Source organism: Balaenoptera acutorostrata, chromosome 2, assembly GCF_949987535.1.
Source record: "Balaenoptera acutorostrata chromosome 2, mBalAcu1.1, whole genome shotgun sequence".
Taxonomy (NCBI): Eukaryota; Metazoa; Chordata; class Mammalia; order Artiodactyla; family Balaenopteridae; genus Balaenoptera; species Balaenoptera acutorostrata.
In genome coordinates this window covers 74,398,774-74,411,827 of record NC_080065.1, presented here as the reverse complement: position 1 = coordinate 74,411,827, position 13,054 = coordinate 74,398,774, and positions in this window count along the sequence as shown.

The following is a 13,054-nucleotide window of genomic DNA, read 5'->3' as shown; positions in this document are numbered from 1 at the left end:
CTTGAAGTCTGCAAATAACTTACCAGATCTCAATTATAATATTTTCCCACACTAGAACTAATATCATTGCGAGGGGCTACATTGCAGAAAATACAAAAAGAAACGAAAAGAAATAGAGAGTTCATTTAGAAGTTATTTTATCCAGACAAACATTTTAATTTTCTGATGGGAACTTCCATTTAGGCTGTAGGCTGGGTTGAGAAGTGGAATGCATTACTGAGAAGTTCAAGTTACAAAAATGCTTCTTGTGCAATTAAAATAGAATAAAACAAGCATCTAGTCCCACCTGAAACCCTGCCTTCTTAAATATAAAGAGATTCTCCTTGGCTTTTACTGCTTTAGTTCTACTTAGAATTATTAGTATGGCTCTAGCTTAAATTATGCTTTAAATTTTGGCAGACGTCGCTCTTTCAAAGTTTGTCACTGTGATTGACATTGCAAAAGAACATCACAGATGTACATTTCCAAAAATATACAACATTCTGGCACTTCCCTAGGTGGAATCTGGTGCCCTCAGGAATACACCTCCCTTTATATTACTTCCCCTCCCCATTTTCTAACTTTTCTTTTCTCAAGATGTGTGTGAATCAGTTATTATACTTAGGTTTAAGGTTCACACAATCTATTTGACTGTAAACAGTCAGAAAAAGGAAACAAAACAGTTCAAAAAGAGTAAAAGGAGTTGGTTGTGTATGTTTTATTAGGATGTCTATTTTAAATATAATTGACTTTGCAATTTTGTTATTGTGTCACCAAGTGTCGCATAGTTCTTAACATGTAAGTGCAAAACAATGAGTAATTGCTGTTTTGCTGAATAATACATCTGAGTTGCCAACGTCAAAGGTATTATTTTGTGTATTTCTAAGCAGGAACATTAACTGCAGGTTTTGACATCTAGAATCTTTTCATGAAATACTTAGAAATAGGCCGATAAAATGACACCTGTAAAAGTAAATATAAAGATATAACCAACTTATTTTCCTTGTCCTACTTTATGCCAGAAAATTAACAATGAAATGTCACTCAATAATAGAATTATAGAGGATATAACATAAAAACAGTCATACAGAAAAATCCAAAACAACAGGAATGGAAATTAGATAGAGGTAAAATAAGATATATAGGAAGACTTCTGCAATATCCTTGCAGGATATGAATGAATATATTTACCAGTATCAGCCCCCTAGTGCAGTTACCATTAATGTGCATAGTAATGAGATAAATGCATTATTTACAGTCAAAATGAATTATTTTCTCCAAGTGGCCTTTCTTTGAGTCTTCTTAAACACTAAGTTTCTTCTACTTGTGCTCTGTGTTTATTTTAAAAATTAAAATAATTTTCTTATTTTGAAAAACGTGAAATGCTAATTTGATTTTGTGTAATCTTTGAAGAAAATTAAGAAACCACTTAAATAGTAAGAGATAAGGATAAGTACATTTCAAGTTCATAAACGTTCTTCCTATTCATAGACTACATATAAACAGTTCAAGACAGTTTAGTATGTTAAGAATTTTGACTTTTTAAAAATGGAGAGATGAAGCCAAAGGTTTTATTTTCCAATGTGGCTAGAAAATAAATGTATTAAAGAGAGTGTATAACTATATATCTGTTTTTTTCTATAGATCTGGAAATGCCATTGTGATAAGAATATTGATAACCGTTCCCCACTCTGTCTTGCTATGACCTAGCTTTTCCCTAATTAGTTAGAGTAAAACACACCATAATATGATGTTGCATTTGGATGGGTGCTGGGGGTGGAGGTGGTGAATCGGGCAACAGGAGACAAGGTGTCTTTTAGAAGTTGATGAGTAAAAAGACATCTATAATACTGGGTCAATTGTTTTTAACACTGGTACTTCGAGACAGTTAAACAGGTCGTACAGCGATGGGGCGTGTAAGGTAGTTCTTCAGTGTCTCCAGATTTTAATGGATGGCTTTGTTATCCTGTTTTGTATTCATCGGTTTCTTAGCACAAGTTAACCTAGTACAGAAGTCAGCAGAAACCTCTGTTCTCATCTGCTTTGAGAACCCATTTCATCCCTTCTGGGAATTGTTCGATTTTATTGTGGAATTAATTCTAAAGATGGTGAATGAAAATGAAAAGTATATAGTTATGATTCCTAAGGAATATCTGCTTGCCCTCAATCAGGGCCACGAGAGTTAGTGCACTTAGAAAGGTGATGACCATCTTTGAGGTGGGAGCATGTGGCTTTCTGCTTTGCAGCCAACTGCCAGACCACAGGGGGTAGGACTTTAAAAAGTGAAGATAATCGACTTTATTCAGGGAAATATGGAGTTCTGAGCCATATCTGTTCAAAGAGAAGCACATCACTGTGCTTGGTTGTTTGGGTTTTAGCTGAGCTCTGGCACTACGTATTCTTGAGATCTAAAAATAGCCAGGCTTAGCGGCCGCCTTTGCAAGGTGCTTGGCGTGGGCGGTGCACAGAGGAGACAGCCGACTCTGTGACTGGCTGTGAAAGTGGTTGGGTTAGTCAGTGGCAGCGGCGAAGGCGGCCGGCCAGCCGCCGGGCAGCACGACGCCGCCCGGCGACCGCGAGCAGCCCATTCCTGAAAGCGGGCGTCTGATTGGTGTTTCCCGGGAGACCGGCTGCCTGAGCTGCCCGAGCTGGTGCGCCGGCGCGCGCGCTCCCGGGTCTGGCGCGCGCTCAGGGCTGGCGCGCGGCGGGGTGGTTGGGGGCGCGCTGCGGCCCGGGTGGCTGGCTAGGAGGCTTCCATAGTTCGCACGAGCTCAAATTCCAGTGCCCGCCCTCCAAGGCTTGGAGACCGCCGGCCGCCCGCCCCACTGCCAGAGTGAGGCCGCCAGCGTTCCAATGCCTGGCTTGCTGAGTTGTGTCTACGAGGGCCGTTCTGTGTTTTTTGATTTGTCCGCCCTTCGGCCCCTCACCAGCGACCTCGGCCCTGTCTCTGCGCCAGCTCTGGACTGCGGTTGCTTAGGAATCCCGGGAGTTGGACTTGTGGATGGGGGTGGCGTCGGGGTTTAGTCACGCCAGGGGGTCGGTTGTAGGCAGGCCTCCGCCTTCCCAGGGATCCTTCTTCAGGCAACTTGTGGTTAAGGAGCTTTTCTTGTTGAAACTGTTTCTCTAGTTCTGCCCAGGCATTTTTCCTGGATGTGATCAATATCAGTGATAAAGATATTGTGTTTCCCCCCTCCCCCAATTTTTAGCCTAGTGAAAAGCTGCTAACGGAAAGACACCCTCACCCGCCCCCCACGGGAAAGATCTTGGGGGAAGAAGTTTTGTGAATCCGGAGAGGGGTTCGGTGAGCGTAAACCGCTCTGGGCCCTTCCCGAGATCAACTTGCACCTCTACCCCCATTGTCCATTAGGGACTCTGAGAGCATCTTCCCCCTATCAGATTTGCTGGAAATATTAATCTCCTTGTTGGGTGGATACAGTAGAACTTGTTCAGTGATTACTTTAAAAAGAGATCTGGGTCTTAAGCACTTACTAAAGCCAGTTAATAACATCATGCATGGACATTTAAACTTGTTGTAAGTTGCAGAGAGGATTAGTGGGAAGTCACGCTGTGCGCAGCTAATGATACCATCTTAACTCTAACGGGACTAAATCCACCTCGCCCCGAGCAGGTCTGGCTCTGCGGCCCTCGGGTGGGGCTGGGAAAGAGGAGGGGTCTTGGAGGAGCGCAAGAAGGGTGGAAACAGGAGGAACCGTCCTGGCCCTCCCTTCAGGTGACGGTCCCTCGTCCTGGGAGGCTGAGGGCGGTCCTGCTGCTGGGTGGGCACAAGCACCGGCACTAGGGCCCAGGCTTCCTGGTGTATACGGACTCGCCACAGCCCACGGGCTGTGCTTTAGTGACTGTGCTTTAGAGACACTGAAGGGCACCTGCCTGTATGTTGAAACAGGTTTGATTCCATTAACCAGTGGGTGCACCAAGGTCTGTTGCAAGCTCAGGTGAGGGTGAGGGATTCCTAAGGTGGTCGCTTTTTGCTGCCGATCGATTTGCATTACAAAGGCCGTTTACTTTCAGTTCTTTTTCAAAAGTAGTCAAGCTCAGTATTTCACAGGTAAATTTCGAAGCATATTATTAACAACTTTCTGTCATAGGCTTGAACACCTCGCTTCAAACTGATTATTGTTGTAAGGCAGTTTGCGACTACTTTATGACAGGGCCAATTAGAAATAATCTTGGGAAAATGCTTCCAAAATGCTGCGTTACTAAAACACTCACATAACAATATTCATTTGGTTCTGTCACTAAGTAGCTGTCTGACGGATTTCTTGTGTTCTCTGAGTTTCTTTTAATAGTAACTGGCCCCGGGAAAACAAGCTACAGAAGAATTTTAACTGCAACCTGGCTCTTGGAGGTTTTTGTTTTTGTTTAGTTTCAAATTCAAACTTGACAAGGTTAAAATGTTTATGTCTTAATTGCTAGTGGGAGATTTGGAAATAACTATAGATACTAATCACTTTAATAATTGGTGAAAACCTGTAAATAAACCACTTGGGAAAAGAGATGTGTGTAAAAAATATTAATAAATAAACACTTCTCAATCTGTCCGTGAAAAATGACTTGCAGAATATTGCACAGGATGTCTCTTAAATCTTTGTCTTTCAGAGAAAAAAAAAAAATCTATGTACATATATAACCCCTCCCCCCAATACACACACACAGATATAGTGAGATTTACTGGAATGGAAGAATTTCTAACAAGTATGATTAAGAAATATTTTCACTGAATAAATATCTCAAATATAATTAATTTATGTATTTATCAAACCTGCTGTAATGAAAAAAACTTCCTATAATTTCTTTGGAGGCAAGGCCTTCGTGAAGACAATAATAGATTTAATATCATTGAAATTCAGAATCCATGGACTTACTTCCTGTCGGGGCCAGGTCTCTTGTATAGTAATAATAGAAGTGTACTTAGTTCTTATTTTTAATTCAGTGAGAATTATGAAGGTATCTGAAACTGTTGCATGAATTTAATAGTCTTTGAGAGGAACTCAAATCATGGATTTTAAGCCTTATTTTTAGAAAGCACATAGTTTGTACATAGTAGCTGCTCAATATATATTATTTTAATGTATTGAATTATCCTTGAAATATATAATCTATATACAAAGTTAAGTTAGCATTGGCTGACGGGAGTTTGAAGTTGAGGATGTTGAACAGTCTGTGGAATAGCTTGAAAACTGTTTAGGAGCTTTAAATATGATGTTATCACCATGACTCATTCATGGCAAGTGGGTTTGAAAAGAAAGGAAGAAAAATAATTTGATAGGTCTTCATCTTTAGAGTTTGTAGTATATGCCTCTTGAGTGTTTATGGTGGTGAAAATGCCTAGACAGCAAGGAAGTAGGAATTCATCGATAAATTTATATTTGCCTTGTCATATAAAGTAACTCTTATGACAATTTGTGGATACTTAGATTTATTAATTTTTTTATATTTAAAAAATAAAAAGTTTAGCTCTCCCCAAATAAGGTTAGAAATTGTTGAGTAGCTTAGATTTTCATATTAAAGACTCATGCTCAATTATAGTCTAAAATCTGAGTTTGCAAATAGACATGGGACTCCAGTGATTCAAACGGCACAGTACAAATACTGCATATATTTCGGCCAAATTTGTCTCAGATGGACTAAGGAAGAATCCATAGCATGACTGAGCTAACAGAAAGCTACCTTTCCAATAGGTAATCCCTCTGTTTGCACGCTGTGCTCACTGACAAAAGGAGAAAACTTGAATTTCTGTCATTTTTCTGGACTTCAGCCTTAAGGTATATATTGTCAGTTCAAAATGTATGATGTGAACAATGTTTTTGGTTAACCAATAATTATTATTAAGGCAAAATTATTTTCTTAGCCAATAGAAATAGAAATCTGGCTGTATTTAAGTTAAATTTAACTAGCTCCATTTTATTAGAGATTGTCTAATTTTGATTTTTCAAATTGCATTTTATGCCATAAAGAGGCCCTTCTGTGTAAAGTGCAGTTTGAAAAGAGAAAAATATTTATGCTTTTATCATTTTAAGTGATCAAATACTGCAGTGGTAGATAGAATATCATGTGCATCAATACATTATTAACTTAATCTAATGCTCAGAGTCATTACCACATTCATGGGTGTCTTTCTGATATCTCTCCAGTCCACTGGATTTTGAAGTGTGATTATGTAAATTTTCTACTGATAAATAAATGACTATAATTGTACTTGAAATACCACTCAAATTCTTAAGACCATGGCATCTATATAATATATTATGCATTCCTTAATTATTTATCAAGACTAATTCAAAATAACTGTAGGGTAAAGCATACGTTTATTTTTAAATAGCCATCCCCTTCCCCAATTCTTTCTGTACCGGGTTAAAAAATATCCCAGATGGTGAAAATATGGAGAGATGAGAAAAAGGCTGATGAGTAGAGTGAGTTAGCAGCGAGTTTATCCTTCAAGGAAATATCTGTGGTTTGCCCGATAATACTATCACCCTGATGCAGTTTTTGTGGCATGTGATCTTAATGCCAGTTCAGGAGGGGTATTTTGTTGACAGAAGAAATCATGTTTATATGTTAAACATTAGTGTAGAAAATTCCTCACCATTCCTGGACAAGGAAAAAGGGAAAAGTTAGCAAACAAAAACATTTTACCCATGGGTATTTTTTAAAGTTATTTTATAAACATAGTTGGGAAATTGTAATCTTGAGTTATAAAATTTGACTAAGGGTTACACAGTCAAGTGATACTAGATTTAATGTATGGCTAGCCTTCATTTAATTATAGCTATAGAAAATCACAATAACCGAATGGTGCCTTTTCATCGTTTAGCACTGCAAGGCTGTATTCAGAACTCTTGTTGCACTGTGCCTTTAAAAGAAGCGTGCATGTGTGTTTTACCTACATCAATTCTAATTGCAGAATCCACTCTAATCACCATGTAGAAATCGTCTGAAGCCTCATAAGTTCATGAGCTACACACTTTTCTTTTTTATTCTGCAGACCACACCTTATCTGGTTGCTAATGAAATACAGGAGATTGATTGCAGAAAATCTTCAAGGGAATATTTGCTGTACCTCATGTAGTAAGCTCCATTTGGTGCATTAGCATTTAGCCATTTTATGCAAATTTAGAGAAAATGACTCATGTATATGATTTAATATGCATCAGCGATAACTCATACCACCCTTATAAGAAAAAAGAAATTAAAAATTCATTAGAGAACTAGACTAGTGTCACTACACGGTTAAAACAGTATTAAAGCATATTTCAATGTTTTGCTTACACTAGTGTTCTCATCATGGGGCCACCATTTCATGACAAAGGCCGTCGAGGAGAAAACATTCAACTTAAAATGTCTGCTGGTACACATCGCTGGATTTGTGTGTCACTAAACAATGAGCGAGCATAGTCTTGAATACCAACGATTTAATTAGCACTTTTGGAAGCCATGCATAGAAAATAGCTCATTTACATGCATCTGCTTAGCGATTAGTCCCATAAAAAGCTACCATTTTTTTTGTTGTTGTTTAATATAGCGAACATTTTACCATCCGGCCATGAAAAAAAAATCAAAACGTATGTTATTATTTTCAAATCCTGAAATTCAGAGATTTAATTAAAATAGGCAAAAGTCTTCATATTTCTTTTCAAGGTATATTTAAATTTTTTAATTTAACCTTAAGTGTACCATAAAAGGCTGGATACAAGTAATAATTAAGAACTTCAAAGGGCAACTGGAAACCCTCTAACAGTCCTTGGTTTAATTAAAAGCTATTATTAGAAAGCTCTCAAATATACAGTTACATTTAATGACAAGTGACGACTCGTAAAAGCAGTATTTGAAAGTTATGAGTGTCTTATTTTAAATACAATTGATAGACTCTAGAACGTATTGCTATCATTCCATTTTGAAAATAAATGACATGTATTTCTTGAAAAATCAAATTGATAACATTAAAAACCTGTTAGTTTAAGATGCTTTGCTTTTCATGAATTCTCTAGTCTGCATATACCTGTCATGATCACAGATTAATTGTATGCTTCTTAAAAAGCGTTTCTGCCAATTTAAATGTCTTTAAGAAGGTGTATTTTTTGAATACAGTGGCATATTTATGAAGTCATGTATACAAATGTGTATGGATGCATTAACAATAAAAGTGAGCTTTATTCGCGCATTTTGAAATATAACATTCTTTTTTGGAATATGAATTTAACATAACAGTAATAAATTATCTTTTAGAAGTTTATATTATCTACCACATTTGTGTGAGAGACAATTGACCAAAAAAACCAGGTGATTCTAAATACATTTTAGAAGGGGTATAAACCATATTGAAAATAGTAATAGGCCACATGTAAAATTTGTTGTTTATTATAAGTAATAATAATGAATATAAGTAATTATAGTCATTGGACTATTTGCTTTATATGTATTTATTTATATAGGGAATTTAGTTGCAATTTGCATAGTTAAAATTCAGGGCAGATGAGTGCATAGTGTATGTATATATATTGTCAAGTGAAATTGATGAATATTTTAAAAGTTCGTTTAGAATATTTTACTGATTGTTAATTATATTTAGTAATTGGCTTATAAAGCATCTATAATAAAAATGCCTACTTATTAAGCATATAAAATTTTACTTTTGTGAGTAATCTATTATTTTGAAAATGTGAAACTGTTTCCTTTGTTCACTACGGGCCAGTGAATGCCATGGGATGTTTAGTCTTAGAAAGACTATGCAGATTAAATACGTAGATATGAATCTATATCTGTACAGCTTATCTGTCTATCTAGTTAAGTAATGCAGTATATGTGTATAGTCCACTGTGTAAGAGAAGTATGCTCCTAATGTGTATTTTGTATACATTATTTAATTTGAAAAATTTTTACTTTGGTTTCTTATTTTATCCTCCTTGTAACCGGTATTATTCTTTGTTTATTATGCCCACCTCTTTTTTCCCCCTGCATAGAAACTCAGAATATAAGGTTTGTAGAGTAGGGAACTTACCTATCTTGTGCTGATGAATATCCTGCACATAGAACAGTGTTGGACACGTAGTAGATAGATGCTCAGTGATTATTGGTTGATAAAAAAATGAGTAAATTTAAATATGAGATTGATCTTTCTGAGATAGCTGTTGCCTTATGGATCTAAAAGATTGATTCATATAGATAGACTGGTTCCCCCAACACTGGAGCCCTTTTTAAGCTGCCCAGCTGTGTTAAGAGATTACCCTTCTTAGACAGAGTAAGACCATTGTTTTGTTTGGGGATGAGTGATGACGGCAAGCAACTTCTAAGCTAGATTTTAAAGTCCATTTGTAAGAGAATTGTGTATATATTTGAGATCCTATCCTTGATATAGGGAATAGTCAGTGGTTCATGGAATAGGGCCAAGTTAACTGGACACATGGGAACTGAATTCTAGAACATAGAATTATTAACAACATAGTCCAAACAAAAATATTTTGTAAGTAATTTAAATACTTTTATTTAACTTTGATTAAAATATCTATTTCATAGAAGCATTGCTTATAAATGGTCTGAAATGCTTACAATTTTAACTAATGATAGAAGAAATAAATGTGAGTCAGAGTCTCCCTGGTGCCTAACCTTCTTGACTAAGTTAGGACCATTTTTGAAAGCTCCATTAGTTTCCTTTGAATACTAGGAAATTATGAATACAGATAGGTTTATGTTACTAAACTGTGCCCCTGTGACTTAAAAATTAACCCCTCTAAGTATCTAACATGCAATTCAAGAGTTACATGGAGAATTTAAGTCACTGATTATATTTTTGAGCAGACATTGGAATTTATGATTTGGTATAAACACTGAAAATTTATCTTTTTACATGTTCACACAACATGGATTCAAAATAACAAATATAAGATGGGAAGCTCAAATCAATGAGATATTTATTGGGCTCTTATTATGTTCCTACCAATAAGGCTCTAAAGTTCTTAGAAAATAACCAACCGTAGATTGTCAAGTGCATAAACAACAAGTAAATATATTCACAAGACCAGGTAGTTAGAAAAGTGAGTCATCAAAGAAATGCAGCCCTTTTCTATTTATGTATCATTGAGAAAGAATGTTCTTGATTTGGGAGTTGGGTGAAGTATTTGATTAACCCCATTAACTCTTAGAGATTATTAAGGTACTATTTTGGTCTATGAACACAGTTTTGGAAGCTACAGTGGATTCTGTGTTGGTGCAAAAAGGCACTAAATGATACCCTGGGAGATATAATAGGCTTTTCAAATCATCTGCCTTGAACATCATGACTGACTCTGGAATCTGGTAAAATCAGATCTGAACTGATATTGTCAACAGACGTTATCATAAAGTAAAGCAGAGAATTCAGATTACATATTTTATCTGGGCTACATTTTCATGCTTTTGGCTTTTAATTAGGAAAGACGTCTCCACTATGTAAGTGACCATATTGTTTACTACGTTAAAGATAGAGCTAAATATGAGGAAATCAATCAAGAATTTCTGGACCAATAGAAAAATCTATTAACCAGAAAGTATTTACTAAGTAGCTTATAAGAGTACACAGTGCTAGGGGCTACTTACATTTTTGTGAGGGTAGGCTTGGGAAACGTAGAAATGGAAAGCTTCGGAAGAGGTCTTAGAAAAAGTATAAGAAATGATGCTAAAGTAAAAGTATAAGAAATGAGGCTAACTTTAAGAAACATAAGATTTGGTTGAGGAGACTAGATTAATAAATATTAAAAAATAGTGAATAATGTAAGATAACATTGAATTGTGGAATACCTATTAATAATATTATAGGAATATACAGTAAAGATAAATCAGTATGAATAGCTAAGGAAGGATTAGTAGAGAGAGTAATATTTGTAGCTTTGAATTTGCGCTTTGAAAAAGTTGTAGAATTAAGACAGATAGTGGGGAGAGAGCATTCTGGGCCAGAAAAACAAAATGATTGATGATGACCTGGATGCATGAATGAACAGAGCATGTTTTTGAGAGTGAGAAGGGAGAAGAGCTACATATTTGGTAATAATGATTAATATTTGTGGATGGGTAGGATAAGGCCAGATTATTTATGTTCTTGAAACATTAGAGATAGACATGATGATGGAAATTATGGTTAGTTACTGCGAGTTTCTTCTTTGTTATATTCAACAAATATTTATTGAGCATCTACTGTGTGCAAAGTACTGTGCCAAGCACTGGGAGAACAATGGTGAACCAAATCCAATTATTGCCCAACCTCATGACATTTTATTCTAGCAGGGAAGCTAGAGTTTAAATAACTAATTACAGAATTGACTCTTTAATTATGGCTTTGATAAGTTCTACAAAGGGGAAGTACATGGTATCTATCATGAGTAAGTAGAACTAGTCTGGGATAGAAGGCAGTGTTAGGGAGCTTGCCTTAAGAAGTAGTGTTTGAGTTGAACCAAAGGAAGAGTGAGATGATTGAATAAACAGGAGCCGGTGGGTAGGCAGAACTTTAGAGTCAGAGGAGACAACACATGTCAAGACACACAGGCAGGAGGAAACCTGCCATGTTTGAGGCACTTCAAGATCAGTGTGACTAGACTTCAGAAATATACAGAAAACAAGACGAGATGGTCTAAAATGCAGTTTGAGAGGGAGGCAGACCAGATGGTGCAAAAGGTTTTCTAGGGTTTTGGTCTTTGACCTAAGTATGGTCAAAAGCCACTGAATGATTTTAAGCAATGGAGTGGCATGTTTTAATTTACATTTTAAAAAAGTGATTCTGACAGTAGTATGGATTGGAGGGAGGCAAGAGTGAGGGAACCACTTACGAAGCTGAGGTAATAGTTGAATTAAGAGATAAAGATGGTTTTGGCCTAAGGCGGTTGTAGTGAAAATGGAGAGGGGTGTTCATGAGGCAAAATTGACCAGATAAACAAAATGAGGAAAGTAATACTTAAAGAATGGTTCACTGTCATCAGTATTCAAGTGGGTCAACGTGGGCATAGTATGGACATAGGGAAACCAGTTGGAAACTGTGGCAATAATCTGAGACAGTGATGGAACCTGAAATTGGGAATGGAGAAGGGAAGACATGTTTAGAGACATTTAAAAACAAACAACATATAGATTTTTTGACTCAAAAGGTTTAAGTCTTAGTGAATTGAGTGGCCTTAGTGGCTAGAAGAAGAAAGCAGTATGGGGAGGAAAAATGACTGAGTCATTTCACAAGGGTTGAGTCTGCAGAGCTAGATAGCTGTAAAGACAGACATGAGTGTGATTCTATTTGTGAGAGCATCAGTAGAGATTTGAGATTGAATTAAAGTAATAAAATATGTGGAGTTTGCCAAGGAAACTGTATAGAGAGTGAAGAATAGCAAGCTAAGGCAGCGATTCTGATGTTGGTGGAAGGAATAAGTAGGTGTCACCCATGGCTTGGAGTACATTTGGAAACAAAGTCCCTCTCAGTAATTCCCTTTTGAAGGCCACTTAAATTTTAGCTGTTTAGTATATGTTCAACTATTGAAATAAATAGAGTCCTCCCCAAAATGTCTGTAGTTTGCCACATTTAAGAATCTTACATTGTTATCGTAACGACTTATCATGGGGATCACTTTGAAACGTATAGAAATATTGAATCACTGTGTTGTATAACAGGAACTAACATAGTGTTGTAAGTTAATTATACTTCAAAAACAAACAAACAAACTCATAAAAAAAAGAGATCAGATTTGTGTTTACCAGAGGTGGGGGAATTGGATGGAGGCAGGCAAAAGTTACAAAATCCCAGTTATAGGATAAATAAGGAAGTAAATAAGGAATGTAATGTACAACATGATAAATATAATGAACACTGCTGTGTGTTATGTATGAAAGTTAAGAGAGTAAATCCTAAGAGTTATCATCACAAGGAAAAATTTTTTTTCTATTTCTTTAATTTTATACCTATATGAGATGATGGATGTTGACTAAACTTACTGTGATAATCATTTCATGATGTAAGTCAAGTCATTAAGCTGTACACCTAAATTTATGCAGTGCTGTATGTCAATTATATCTCAATAAAACTGGTAAAAAAGAATATGTTCATTGA